At 39.7% G+C, this 14195-nt stretch overlaps 1 protein-coding gene across 4 annotated transcripts in view; it reads left to right on the forward strand.

The window, feature by feature from the left end:
* LRCH1 (leucine rich repeats and calponin homology domain containing 1) overlaps positions 1 to 14195 on the forward strand; it is a 213870-nt gene that overhangs the window by 33452 nt on the left and 166223 nt on the right. The gene's annotated exons all lie outside the window — the stretch shown is intronic.

The raw sequence follows: 14195 nt of genomic DNA on the forward strand, positions 1-14195 counted from the left end.
AAAAGAACTGCATTTTCATAGGTAACTGGAAACATTTCCAACTTTGGAAATGAACAGATGTCTTTCTCTCTCATGTTTAATAAGTCTTTAGAAATGAGTAGGAACAATTTGGTAGAATTTCTTACCTATATTTCAAAACATTTTGAGTCTACTTGTTAAGATGTTTTAAAAGTATTAGGTCCTTGCAGTTCTGCTACTCGTAAGAGTGCATTTCTATAACCTGCACCAATTTTGTAGAAATTAGTGTGATCTGAAACTAGTTGTTCTGAATGTGCTTTACGTAACTATGTGTGGCTCACTCAAGTACTTTTCATTCTTTAGATTACATCTCTCGATCTTTTTGGATGTAACTGGATTTGCTGGAGTTAAGAATGAACGTTGCCATTCCTCCCGCCCACCCCCGCCTTCCTCAGCTATTGATGTAATAAATATAATTACGGTACTAAGAAATCCTTTCCAGCTGAAGGAACAAACCACAAAGACTGTGCTTTAAGTCTTTGTAATTTTTTTTCCTTTTAAAATCTAAGCCATGTATTCAGATTTGGGCGTGATTTTGCAGGTGTCTATTTTAGAGTTTTCCCTGTTTTGTAATTTCCCAATTCTCAGTCATGAGTATTGGGGAAAATGCACATTAAAATTGGTTTTACTTTTGTTTTATTTTAAAATTTGTTTTGAGTTTTATAACCTTAAAAGCCCCATGCATTCTTTTCACAGCTTCCAACCCCAAGAACATGGCAATGGAACACGTTTATTGCCAGTCTAGCATCTAGAAAGAGTTAACGCCTGGATGACACAAAGTAAATGGTTGTAAAAAGAAAGAGAGAGAAGAAGAAAGGATGACAGGCAGGGGGCAGGATCAGTGGGTCTGACCACAGAGGTGGTGCATTTTCCTGAATTTAGCATGATAGTTGTTGCCCAGGAAGGTCTCACAGAAGGCCACATGTGGGGTCAGAGGTTGCCTGTCACATGCAGTTGGCAGCCAAAAACAGTCATAGCAAGGCTGAGGGGAGCATTGTTCATTTCTTCATTCAGTTAGGTTTTTGTTTTTGTTTTTTGAGACAGGGTCTCCCTCTGTCACTCAGGCTGGAGTGCAGTGGTGCAATCTTAGCTCACTGCAGCTTCCACTTCCCCAGGCTCAAGGGATCCTCCTACCTCAGCCACCTGAAAAGCTGGGACTATAGGCACCGGCCACCAACGTCCAGCTGATTTTTGTATTTTTAGTAGAGATGGGGTTTTGCCATGTTGCCCAGGCTGGTCCCAAACTCCTGAGCTCAAAGCAATCCGCTGGCCTCAGCCTCTCAAAGTGCTGGGATTACAGGCGTGAGCCACCATGCCCAGCTTCAGTTAATGTTTATTGAGTTCCCTCCCTTGGTTAAGGAATGATACTGTAGCTTTAACAGTGAGGGTTAGGGGCCAGGATCAGGTCCTGGGATGTGTGGCTGTATTTTTCTGGCATGAGCAGCTTTCTCTGGCATTGGTTCTTTCCAAGCAGGAAAGTTTATTAGACTTTTGCACAGATGTGGTTCATTTCACCCAGGATTTTGTCTTAGTTTTAGCAGCAGAGACAGTGAATCTCACTGGGTCTTAATCAGGAAAAGGAGTTGGCCGTTAAATGACCTCAGGAGTGGCTTCTGGCTTAGACCCTGGAGATGCTGTATGGTTTGCTAAGGATCAACTAGCTCATGACAAATACTAGAAGAGACTTAATAAATCTGGACCTTTTTTACCAATGCAAGTTGCTTGAGTTGTAAATGATCTAAAAATAGCACCCTACAGACACTACTTGTTCAGAGTGAAATCTCTTACTTCCATTAGCCCTGATTCTAGAGAAGAGTGGAGAGATGGCCTTAGGTGCCCTCTTTGTCTTTGACTGTATATGTGGCACACTTTCTTCAGCCAATGGAATGACATATTTTGTATGCGATCTGCAAGAGCCTGATAAGTTGCATTACAAGTAGAGTGTGCAAACAATAGTACTGATTAAGTGAAAAATGTTGAGGCCTGGGAACTGATTTTTGGCACTGACAAATTAAGGCAGATTAGACAGCCTTTCAGGACACTTTTGATAACACTACGTGTATGTGAAAGAAGAAAGTATCAGAAGAAACTTAATAGAATTTCTTACTAAGAGTACTCTTAGAGTACTGGAACATAATTGTGGATGCCTAAGAGGAAGTGTTTGAGTCAGGAAAAATTCAATTGTCCTGAATCGATGAACAAGTCTCTTTTTAGTAAATGCTTCTTTTAATGGTCATGGTTAGTTAGGACTTAGAGACAAATTACAGAGTAGCTTATTGTTATTGCTGTTGTTTTATAATAAACTTTGGAGATGAACTTCATTAAATGCCCCTGCTCTGGTTTTGTTGGTGAAAAGCTGAAATAAATCTATTCTTCTTAACATCTGTGGGGATATAGACTTGAAATTATAATCTTAGCATGGGTTAGAGGAGCTGTGAGAAACAGAGAAAATTCATATATCACTTCTGATTATACACAGTGTATGAAATTAATAATCTCTGCATTCTCCTCCCAATTGCTGAAATTATTCTTACGGTTTCCATTTCATTGTGGTACCACAGAGTATGTAAGGGATGCTGGGGCTAAGACTATTAGCATTATGGGAAATTTAAATATAATTTAATATGAGAAAAATCAGAGGAATGTTCAAACTCTAGGCTGTATTTCTCTCTCTAATGGGTAAATCCCATCATATATCTCTGACAGAATTGTAAAAACACCGAGTTATTTGATCTTTCCTGACGGACTTATCTTGGAGTCATTTATATTTACAACATGCTGTGCACCAAAGCATGAAAAGCAGAAGCATATAGTTTCGCTCTCATCTGAAGTCATAAAATATTTTCTATTTACATAGTAAATCTGGGATAGATTATACTAGAAAACCCCTACAAATCTGAGATACTGAAAGTGGTAGCCATTTTCAGAGACAAATAAGTAACCTATTAGCCTGATTAGATGTCTTTGCTACTTACATGATAAATACGGCATAACTTTCCTTGTTTACTCTTTTAAATTTCCTTGTAGATGTTCTTACTTTCTTTTTATATGTTTAAGGTCTTAGCATTTCATCCCCTCCTCCAGCTTTTTATTGTATAAAATGTTAAACGTGGAAAAATTGAAGAATTTATGTAGCACATCTGTGTATCTTGTACCTAAATTGATTAACATGGTGCTATATTTAGTTTCTCGTTCTCTCTCTCTTTTTTTTTTTTTTTGAGACAGAGTCGTCTCGCTCTGTCACCCAGGCTGGAGTGCAGTGGCGCCATCTCAGCTTACTGCAACCCCTGCCTCCTGGGTTCAAGTGATTCTCCTGCCTTAGTCTCCCGAGTAGCTGGGAATACAGGTGCCAGCCACCACATCCAGCTAATTTTTTTGTATATTTAGTAGAGATGCGGTTTCGCCACGTTGGCCAAGCTGGTCTCGAACTCCTGATCTCAGGTGATCTGCCTGCTTCGGCCTCCCAAAGTGTTGGGATTATAGGTGTGAGCCACTGTGCCCGGCCTGCATTTGCTTTATCTAGTTGTGTGTGTGTATATGTGTATGTGTGAAGGTATGTGGATGTGTGTATATATATATGTTTTTTGCTGAACAGTTGGAGGTTAATTGGAGTAAGCAGATGTCATGATGCTTACCCTCTACATTCTTTTTTTTTTTCCTTAAGGCAGGGTCTCACTGCGTCACCCAGGCTGGAGGGCAGTGGTGCAATCGTAGCTCACTGCAGCCTCAAACTAATGGGCTCAATTAATCATCCCACCTCAGCCTCCCAAGTAGCTGGAACTACAGGCACATGCCACCACACCTGGCTAATTTTTATTTTATTTTGATTGAGACAAGTCTTACCATGTTGCCCAGGCTGGTTTCAGACTCAAGTGATCCTCCTGCCTCAGCCTCCCAAGTATTCAGATTATAAGCATGAGCCATTGTGCCTGGCCTAAGTTCTTGAACATCTGTCTCCTAATAATAAGGGCATTGTCCTACATAAAGACGCTAACATTTCAAAATATGAAAAATTAACGATAATTTTCTCATTATATGTGGCATGCAGTCCGTGTTTAAATTTATTCAGTTGTCTCCAAATTGTCTTTTATGACTATTTATTTTTTTCCCTAAATTCAGAGATACACAGTGTGTATGCATTGCAATTCGTGTTATAGTCCTAAACTCTTTTATGTTTAATTTAGCATCTAGAACACTTCTCTCACTTTTTTTTTTTTTTTTTTGAGATGGAGTTTTGCTTTTGTCACCCAGGCTGGAGTGCAATGGTGCTGTATTAGCTCCTCTGCTTCCTGGGTTCCATTCTCCTGTCTCAGCCTTACGAGTAGCTGGGATTACTGGTACCCACCACCACGCCCGGCTAATTTTTGTATTTTTAGTAGAGACAGGGTTTTACCACGTTGGTCAGGCTGGTCTCGAACTCCTGACATCGGGTGATCCACTGGCCTTGCTCTCCCAAAGTGCTGGGATTACAGGTATGAGCCACTATGTCTGGAATTTTTTTTTTTTTTGACATTGACTTTAGAAAGAGACCAGGCCACTTGCCTTGGAGGACATCCCACATGGAGGATGTGCCTGATTGTTTCCTGTTGAGGACATTCAGTTTCTCTCATTCATGATTTCCTGTAAACTGGAAGTTAGGCCAGAAGTTTGGAGTTTATTCAATTAATCTTTTTTGGAAAGATGAGGTAGAGGAGACTAAGAAAAAGTCATTGTCATCTTTGCAGAGTGATTTTCCTTAAAACTCTGTCCTCTATGATATTGAGAAAGTCACAATATTGGAAGGTGATACTTGTCAACTTCTGATTAGAGCCTCTTCCTTATTTAAAAAGACATGAACTAAAAGTTGACTGGGTTTCCTGTCCTCCCCCCTTCACCCCATCTCTTTCTATCTCCTCTTCTTTGTTCTTCCATGGCCATGAGTATGTGCCACTAATAGGACATTTTCTTACAACGTGGCAATTTCCTTGTATACGTTTATGTCTAGCCCACCATTCTGTGAGTTGCTGACAGCAGGGAGGTGTTGCTTTTTCTGTGATTTCTTGAAACCCAGTATAGTTCAGTGTTATCACAGGCCAATTTATTAACATTTAAAACTCTCTTCTTGGCCAGGCATGGTGGCTCACCTGTAATCTCAGCACTTTGCGGGGCTAAGGCAGGAGGATCACTTGAGCCCAGGAGTTTGAGGCTGCAGTGAGCCATGATTCCAGCACTACACTCCAGCCTAGGTGACAGAGCAAGACCCTATCTCTAAAATAAAATAAAATAATAAAATAAAATAAATAAAATAAAATAAAATAATCTTAAATTTAATGGGGAAAGGAATTTTCTGAATCCACAACTGAATTGTCCATGCGTGGCCGGCAGGTATTTTCTCAAACGGTGAGTGGATTCACCTTCTCTCTTCCCTAGTTTAGCTACTTTCACTCCCTTCATATATTCCCAAATGAAGTGAGAAGATAGGTCTGTATATCAATGACTATCCTTTTTCTTTATCTTTTGGATTTCCCTTTTAGGAGCTGTCTTAAAATGTGTCTTCTCTAAACTTAATTTTTCATTGCTTATGGCTTTTTTTTCCCCCCCGTGTAAGTGCTCTGCGAGCCATACACCTGTGGAAATATAGGGACTCTCCTTCACTTTCAAAAAGCTCAGAATATCGGTTAGACAAAGTCCCTTCCTGCCTGGACATTCAGATTGGCCCTGTGGACTTAAATTGTCAAGCAAGTATACTTTTTTGTGTGCCCTGCAACTTGGCCTAAACTTTGCTATAAATGGCAAAGTTACTGAATTGCCTTGGCTCCATACCAAATGCTGGAAATAATTTTAGGATATAAAAACACATCTTTCATACGAAAGTATTTCTTTTAGGGTCCCTTGATGAGCATGTATGTGTGTTACTCATTTTCCTAATAAATTAGTTCCTTTCTTCAATTGTAAGGATAAACCTTCATTAATATCTAATTCGTTGGAATGAAAATGATTCCAGTAACATTTTATGACTTCAATGTGATTCCTTTATGAAAAGCATAATGGAATGGCTCCTTTAACCAAATTTGAAGAAAAAAGAAATATTATTCTGAATAAGCACTTCATAAATAGGAAAGGCAGTTTTCAGCATTTACTTTAGGTATCATTTATTCAGTGGGAGCTTGAGGGTAACCCCCAGGTTCCTGCAGGCAGTTAAGACAAAAGTCATGATTTTAGAGAGAGCTCTCGGTTTAGCAAAACCAAATTAGATTAGAATTCTTAGACCAGGAAGGGGCTCCAGAAAACCATCAGATCAAGCCTCTTGCCTTTAGGCAAATAAGATATTAACCCCTGTTAACAGACAAGAATATTTGAAACCAATAATGGTGTTTTGAACAAAAGAAGAATAAGGGCATGGAGCCTGGGTTTTCATCTTTTATTGCACTCTTCCTACTGTAATTATAGTTTTATTTTTCAATTCAATTCATTGGATTCGAGAGGAGCTCATTTATCTATTTGCAACCTAAGTATTAGCCGTGGAGTCATTCTTGAACTTTGCCGTGGACTTGGGTGAAAAATGTTTCTGGTTTTCAAGGCTTCCCTAGTATCATATGGTATTGGAATGAAAAATAGAGTATTGTTTTAAAACTGTCAGAATAGGCAAAACTTCTCATCCAGCAACACATTCTGTAGCTCAAGTCCTCATTTTGAACACAGCATTGCAATGCTGAGCCCCTACCATCTTTCCACTGGAAGGAAGAGTTGGGTAGCTTTTTAAAGTACATCACCTCGTGGAGGACCCCATTAATGAGGAATCATGGTCTCCTGACTTTGGATTGATCATTTTTGTTCAAAACAGGAGTATTCCTGAGTCAGAGTCAGCCACAGCTTATAGGCAGCAATTTTCAGGAGACGACATCCCAAGTTAACTGCCTATGGCCCCCGAAAATGTAAGGCCTGTATTAGTGCCCCAGTGAAATATGCCACTGTGGCATTCCTGACCTTTTAGCTCCTGGATTTCTCCTTTCCAACCCATAATAGGCAAGGGCAAGTAAGGGAACTAACAATTATATGAGCATTTCCTCTGTCCCACACATGGTGCTAAGTCCTTTACAGAAAACAAGGTTTTCTCCACTGGTTCTCTATGGCCATTATTAAAGAATCCTGGAGTCACTGATCTGGAAAAACCTGTTTAATTCCTTGGTCTCAATTTCTTATCTGTAAAATGAGATTAAATTGGTAAAATATGTGAAGCACTTAAAAAGTATGTTTTAAATGGTACTTAGTGTTATCCACTTCATTTACATTTCTGCTAGCTCTATCGTGCCTCATCACTCATTTGATCGTGTCATCCTCTTCCCAGTCTCTGTTCTTTAAACTGAAGAATGTTTGGTGATTCCTGGCTGCTTATGGGCAAAACTCCTTAGTTTGTTGTGTGTTCTGGCCCCGTCTTGCCTCTTTAGACTGATAGATCCCTTCATTCTCGCATTGGTATTAAAAAATCAATGTAGACCATGATTTGGGGTTTATGGCTTCTGTAAGTTTGTGTGGTTTCTCTACCTAAAATTCCCTTACCTTCTGCCTCCCTGTGTCCCTTCCCTCTACAGTCTCCACCTGTTCAAATCCCTTCAGGACACAGTCCCAGCCTCTGCCCCATTGTAGCCTTTCCTGCTTCCCTTTAAACTGGGAGTAATATCCTCCTTTGGATTGCTAGCTCTGTATTTATAGCTCTTTTGAAACCCTATGGAAGTTTAGGCTTTGAGTCATCAAAAAGTATTAAGCAATCTTCAGTACTTCCATCCACTCAGTACCAAAGTTCATCAGTGTATTTTCAAACATTTTTCAACAATACTTGAAATAAAAAAATGTTTTCCTTAAGAGGTTTTTTCTTTCTTTCCTTTTTTTTTTTTTTGGTCCATTTGAGATCTGAATCCTGAATTGACTAGACAAATTTGGTTTTTCTAGTCAGTGGTTAACTGGAACATGCCATTCTTCAAACATTTCTAGGAATCCCAATACCTAGTAGCTGATTGGGTCATGCTAGAGAATACAAAGGCAGTAATCAGAGTCTACACAGAGAGTCACTGAATTTTAGAACCAGGAGAAATCAAAGTGACTTTAGGGAAACATCACCATGATCTGATGTGATCTGAATAAACCACAGTCTCAAATAGTGAGGCTGTGTTTTGAGTAAATTTGTTCTGTGTGTTGACGAGAGTGGCTGCCTAGTTAACCGGAGGCAGGTCTGTGAGTTTGCAGCATGCCCCTTCATTCCAGCTGCTTGCCAGTAGGCTGGCCCAGGTGGGATCTATCCTTCTAATCTCCAGGCCCTGGTGAGGCTGGTGCTACCACTACATCCATTCCAGGGAGACTCCCAATCTCTATCAGTTTCTTCTGCTCTTCTGAATTCTAAACTCACTCTGATCTGATTTCATTGTTTGTCTGTTGTGGTCGCTTTGGTGAAGTTGGACCACAAATAATGATGCAGAAGAAAAAGTGAACATTTTTTCTTCTTTCCTGTGTCCTTTTATCGGGTATCATTTCCTCTATAAAACTAATTTTCAGTTGATAGAGTCTTAGGTCTATAGCCACTGTTGAACACACCTAATCAGGCCGTCTCCTTGAGCTGGAGAATGTTTGCATCATAGGAGAGACACCAGGTTCCCTGAGAGGTGGGTACCAGGTGCCTGGGAGGTTAAGTCACTTGCCAAGAACAGAGAGCCAGTAAGTATGGATCAAGTATTACATCTTCAAGTGATACAGGATTTGGGATTACCCACTCCATTTATTTATATTGTCATGTAAATAATAATAATTAATAGTAAATAACTAATGGCTAGCCCTCGTATAGTATTTACTATGGGACAGGAACAACTTTAAGTGTTTTACATATTTGGTTGACCCACTTAAATCTCACAACAGCCCTAGCGACTGTTATTATTCTCACTGAAGCACAGAGAGGTTAAGTAACTTGCCCAAGATCAGAGAGCCAGGGAGTGGCATTGTAGGCAGCTAAGCCCAGGCAGTCTGAGTCCCGAAAACAAGTCAAGACATTTATGGTCTTTCCATTTCTTACCTATATTCTTACTATTTTGCCTGGATTCCTCTTTTACTCTCAGTGAAAAAAAAAGTACATATTTAACAACTGAAGAAAATAAGCAGAGACTGTAGTACATTTCCAAGCTAATAGCAAGTTATATAAAAAATACTATTTGCTGATGAGGTTTGTAACAACCTTCTAGAACCTTATAGAACAAGTGTGGAATACTCGTTTTCTGCTAAGGGCTGTTGACCCCAAGAAAATTCAATGAAGGGATCTTTGCAAAATAATAAATGATTTTTCTTTGTCTCCCTGCGGAAGCAAAGAGGCTTAGACCTGTAGCCACTGTTGAATGTGTCAAATCAGGCCACCTCCTTGAGCTACACAGAATGTTTGCATTATAGGATAGGTGCCAAGTGCCCTGGAAGGTTGGTGGAGAGAGAGATGACTTCCAGCTGAGATTGTACAGTAGAATTTAGTATTTAGAGTTTCTCAATTTGACGGGGCTGAATTAGTTCATATGACTTCGTAAGTGACTGCTTTGTGTAATTTTGGTGAATAAAATATCCTGGCTGCAAAATATGAAAAAGAAAGTCACCCTTATTTTCAAAGTGTATGGTTAGTGCTTTCCATATAAAACATATGGCTAAATGAGTTTTTTTTTAATCTAGCTCTGAAATATGAAGACTGTAATAAGATCTAGTAACAAAAGTGCAGTTTAGAAAAACCTGATTGACTCTAGTTTATGTAACTATACAGGCTATATAAAGAAAGTCTCATAAATAGACTTCATCTAAAGAATACAGCAGCTATAACCTTCTCTAACTTTCAGGCTCTGGGTGTTCTCCTAGCTTCTTCTGAGTTTATGGTCTGTATGTAATTATTAATACCATGATGATCATTCCTAGGTTTGCTTTTGCCCTGGTCACTTTAGGTTTAATTTTATTCCATTCCTGGTCATTTATAGTTTTGTTCTATCATCTCCCCAGACCCCATCAAGAATCCTGTTCTCCTGTGGCAGACTTGAATGAATGTAACCACGGATTCCGTGTTTTCTTTCTTTGGTCAACTAAGAGGATGCATAGGCCGGGTGCCAACTGTTAGAAGAAACCACCTTTCCTGATGGTGCCGCATGGCCAGCCTACCCTGGCCATGCGGTAAGTGACTTCCTCACCGCTGATGTGCAGACCTACTCTGCACCTCCACAGGGTTTCTGGGTTCCTTTCCAGGTTGTTTCCATATTGCACACTCAGACTGGGTAGGAAAGCAGGCAGGGCACAGTTTTATATGTACGTCAGCATTTTTCACTTGGTGATGGATATAAGCTAACTTTTGTAGCGCTCCTAGGTTTATTACTGACATCTGTTCCCCCCTGAGCATATCCAGCTGGGGCTGAAGCCACATCTGCACTTTAAACTTCTATCTACCTTTATGTTTTCAATGTAATTTTAGATTTCATTTGTTTTTAATTGTGAACTCAGAAGAGATGAGTTCCAGCTATGACTCAGTGTGAGTTCCTATGTCATAACTCGACATTTCTGGAGTGCTTGCACCTGACAGGAATAGACTCAAGGAAACAAAAAGAACAGGAAAGGCCTTAGGCACATACTGGTTGTTCTAGATGTGGAGTTCTGCTGGCAACGGCCACAGAGTGAAACGGCCACATGAAATCCAAAACACGGCCTCACATTTGTTTTTGAATATTTTATGTAAGAAAGGGATGTTAAAGGTAGAGGAAGTAATTAAGAATGGCAGCTGTGTCTTTAAAATTAAACATATCGGTCATAACTTGCATGAATACTTAAAATGTTTTAGTTGTAAACAGGCAAAAGGCTTTTAAATCCAAGTAACTAGTTTTGAGACTTTAAAAGCAGAAGTTTTCATACCAGTGCTTCCTATTTTAGTTTCAAAGGAAAGGAGGAGGAGCTGAGGTTTGGATGGTTATCATGGACAAGGGAGTTGACATGATCAAAAATGTTTTTTTCCCTGGGAACACATCTTGAGTACTTATCTCTTCTAATACATAAGAGTGTCGGGCTGGTGAATTTTGAATGTTTTCTGCAGCTCTGAAGAAACACTGTGATCCTAATGAACACTGAGGAAAGCTGGTATTGCGGCCTTAAATATTACCTGCTTCAAGGAGGCAGCATGTTTTGGTACAGTCTGATCATGACTATAAATCAAAGCATCTTTACTTCTCCAAGGAGATAAAAAAAGTTATCTGTTACTTTATAAGGATCTGGTACTTGCAGTATGTCTGTCAGATGTTTCCATTTTTCTGATTTAAGACACTTGATGCTGCTATGAATAGCAAATTGGAAAATGAGCATTTTAAAAAGTTTGAATTTTATCTTAGCATTTATCTGGAAATGAAATAGAGATCTTGGGACAGAGACATCTTTGTTAGAATGTGAAAGAATGTCCGTGAATTCTAACTTGAAGCTGCATTCAGATGACATGTTAAAGGCATGAATAGACAAAGGGAATGATTTTCAGGAAGTGCCTTTTGGAGACTGTGGGAAAGTCATGGGAAGAGGAGCAACTTGTGATTGGATCAAAGTCACGCAAAGTTACCCAGGTGGTAAATGCTGGTAGTCAACATGGCTAGGTCCATGGTGATCGACCATTTGCTCAGCATTTTGCCTGCTGAATTTGGGGGAGTGAAGAGGACACTTTCACCCCCAGGAAGATAGTAACTAGTGCTCCATGTATGTAGCTCAGTGCCTTTGAATTTACAAGTGACCTTTTAAAAAGTTTCCCCCCGATAGGTCTGAATAGACTTCGTATTTATTACTCTAAGTTTAGGTCTAAGAGAATTCCCAAATTGGTTAATACAGTTGATCCTCAATCTTTGAGAATTCTGTATTTGTGAAATTTGCCTACTTGCTAAAATGTATTTCTAAGCCTCAAATCCATACTTGAGGGCTCCTTGTGGTTATTGGTGGATATGTACAGAGCAGCAAAAAAATCTGAGTAGCTCAAGGTACACGTACCCAGCGGAGGTTAAACAAGGTGACACTGCCCTCTTGCCTCAGTTCTCATCCTATAAACAAGTGTCCTGGATGCAGACAATTCAGTGCCATGTCTTTTGCGTTTTTGTGCTTTTTCGTGGTGATTTCACTGTTTAAAATGGCTCCCCAAATATAGGGCTGAAGAGCTGTCCAGTGGGTTTTTTTTTTTTTTTTTGGATTCTTACTCTTGTCGCCTAGGCTGGAGTGCAGTGGCTTGATCTCAGCTCACTGCAACTTCTGCCTCCAGGTTCAAGCAATTCTCCTGCCTCAGCCTCTCAAGTAACTGGGATTACAGGCATGTGCCACCACGTCCAGCTTATTTTTCTATTTTTAGTAGAGACAGGGTTTCACCATGTTGGCCAGGCTGGTCTTGAACTCCTGACTTCAGGTTATCCACCTGTCTTGGCCTCCCAAAGTGCTGGGATTACAGGCATGAGCCACCACGCCTGGCCCTGTCCAGTGTTTTTAAGTGGAAGAAGGCTGTGATGTACCGTATAGGGAAAAATACATGTGTTAGCTAAGCTTTCTTCAAGCATGGGCTATAGTGCTGCTGGCTGTGAGTTTAGTGTCAGTGAACCAACAACTTAGATCAAATAAGGCATTTTTTTTTTAAAAACAGAAACACACATAAAGTGAGGTTGTAAGTTGATTGGTCGATGAAAATTTTGTGACTAGAGGCTTGTAGGAACTTAACCCTGTGTTTCCCCTGGAAGCTAAGGATTAGTATTTCCTATGGCAGTGTTCAAGGCAACTTCATAGACAGAACTACCATCATGAATAATAAGGATCACTGTGTGGGCTGAGTGTGGTGGCTCACATCTGTAATCCCAGCACTGTGGGAGGCCGAGGCAGGCGGATCACCTGAGGTAAGGAGTTCGAGACTAGCCTGGCCAACATGATAAAATCCCATCTCTACTAAAAATACAAAAATTAGTCGGGCATGGTGGCGGGCACCCAATAAAATGACAATAGAGTTTAAACTCCACGGTTTCTGAGGCATTTTCTGAGTAAATTGGCATACAGCGTACTCTTTCCTCCAGAAGTTCCAGAAACAACACTATTTCTTTATGTGCAAAATGGCCTCTTTTGGGCAGCCCTGGGGCAGTTTCGTCTGGCCCTCTTGCAGCCGGGGTGCCCCAGTTTAGTGTACAATTGGTATAAAAATAGACAACACAGGAACTTGCTTGTCTGGGGGGAAAAGACACTTGCAGATTTATAGAAACTTTTACATTTGTAATGCATGATATTCTATAGGTTCAAAAGAAAACAATTCAATTTCAAGACAACATTCTACAGGGTAAAAAAAATTTAACTTCAATAAACTTAAGGGAAAAGTTGTCCATCTTTCTATAACTGTTTTCTTTTGTAGTTTCACTACTAACAATACAAAAAAAAAAAAAAAAAAAAAAACACAAACAAAATAGCCTTGCTCTGGGTTTTGAGGAAATGGTTTTGCAAGGCTATTTGGTTAGACAATGAATTAACGAGTCAGAACTTCCGGGATGGGCTTTCGGTAAGGGAAATGCTTAGGCTGCTGCAAAGCCTGGATTCAACTTACACAGGATCCTTGAGAAGTTGTTCTGTGCATCCAGAACCATGGGCAACACTCTGTGGTGTAAAAAAACCTGAAGGTAAACACTGTCTGATATATATTTTTTGTAATTGTAAAATACACATAGAACTTACCATCTTGACTGTTTTTAAGTGTGCAGTTACATATTCACGTTGTTGCACAGTCTCCAGAGCTCTTTTCATCTTGTAAAACTGAAACTCTGTACCTTTAAAAGACTCCTCGTCTCCCTCTCTCCAGCTCAGCCCCTGGAAACCACCATTCTGTTTTCCATCTCTATGAATTTGACTACCTAGATACCTTATATAAATAGAAGCATAGCGCATTTGTCTTTTTAGTATTGGCTGATTTTACTTAGTATTATATAATGTCTTTTAGGTCCATCCATATTGTAGCAGGTGTCAGAATTTGTTTCCTTCTTAAGGCTGATGAATATTTAATTGTATGTATACACCACATTTTGTTTATCCATTCTTATGTCAATGAACATTTGGGTTGCTTCCACCATTTGGCTATTGTGAATAATGCTGCCATGAGTGTGGGTTTGCAAATATCTCTTTGAGACCCTGCTTTCCTTTTTTTTTTTTTTTTT

Source organism: Rhinopithecus bieti, unplaced genomic scaffold, assembly GCF_001698545.2.
Source record: "Rhinopithecus bieti isolate Rb0 unplaced genomic scaffold, ASM169854v2 scaffold_61533, whole genome shotgun sequence".
Taxonomy (NCBI): Eukaryota; Metazoa; Chordata; class Mammalia; order Primates; family Cercopithecidae; genus Rhinopithecus; species Rhinopithecus bieti.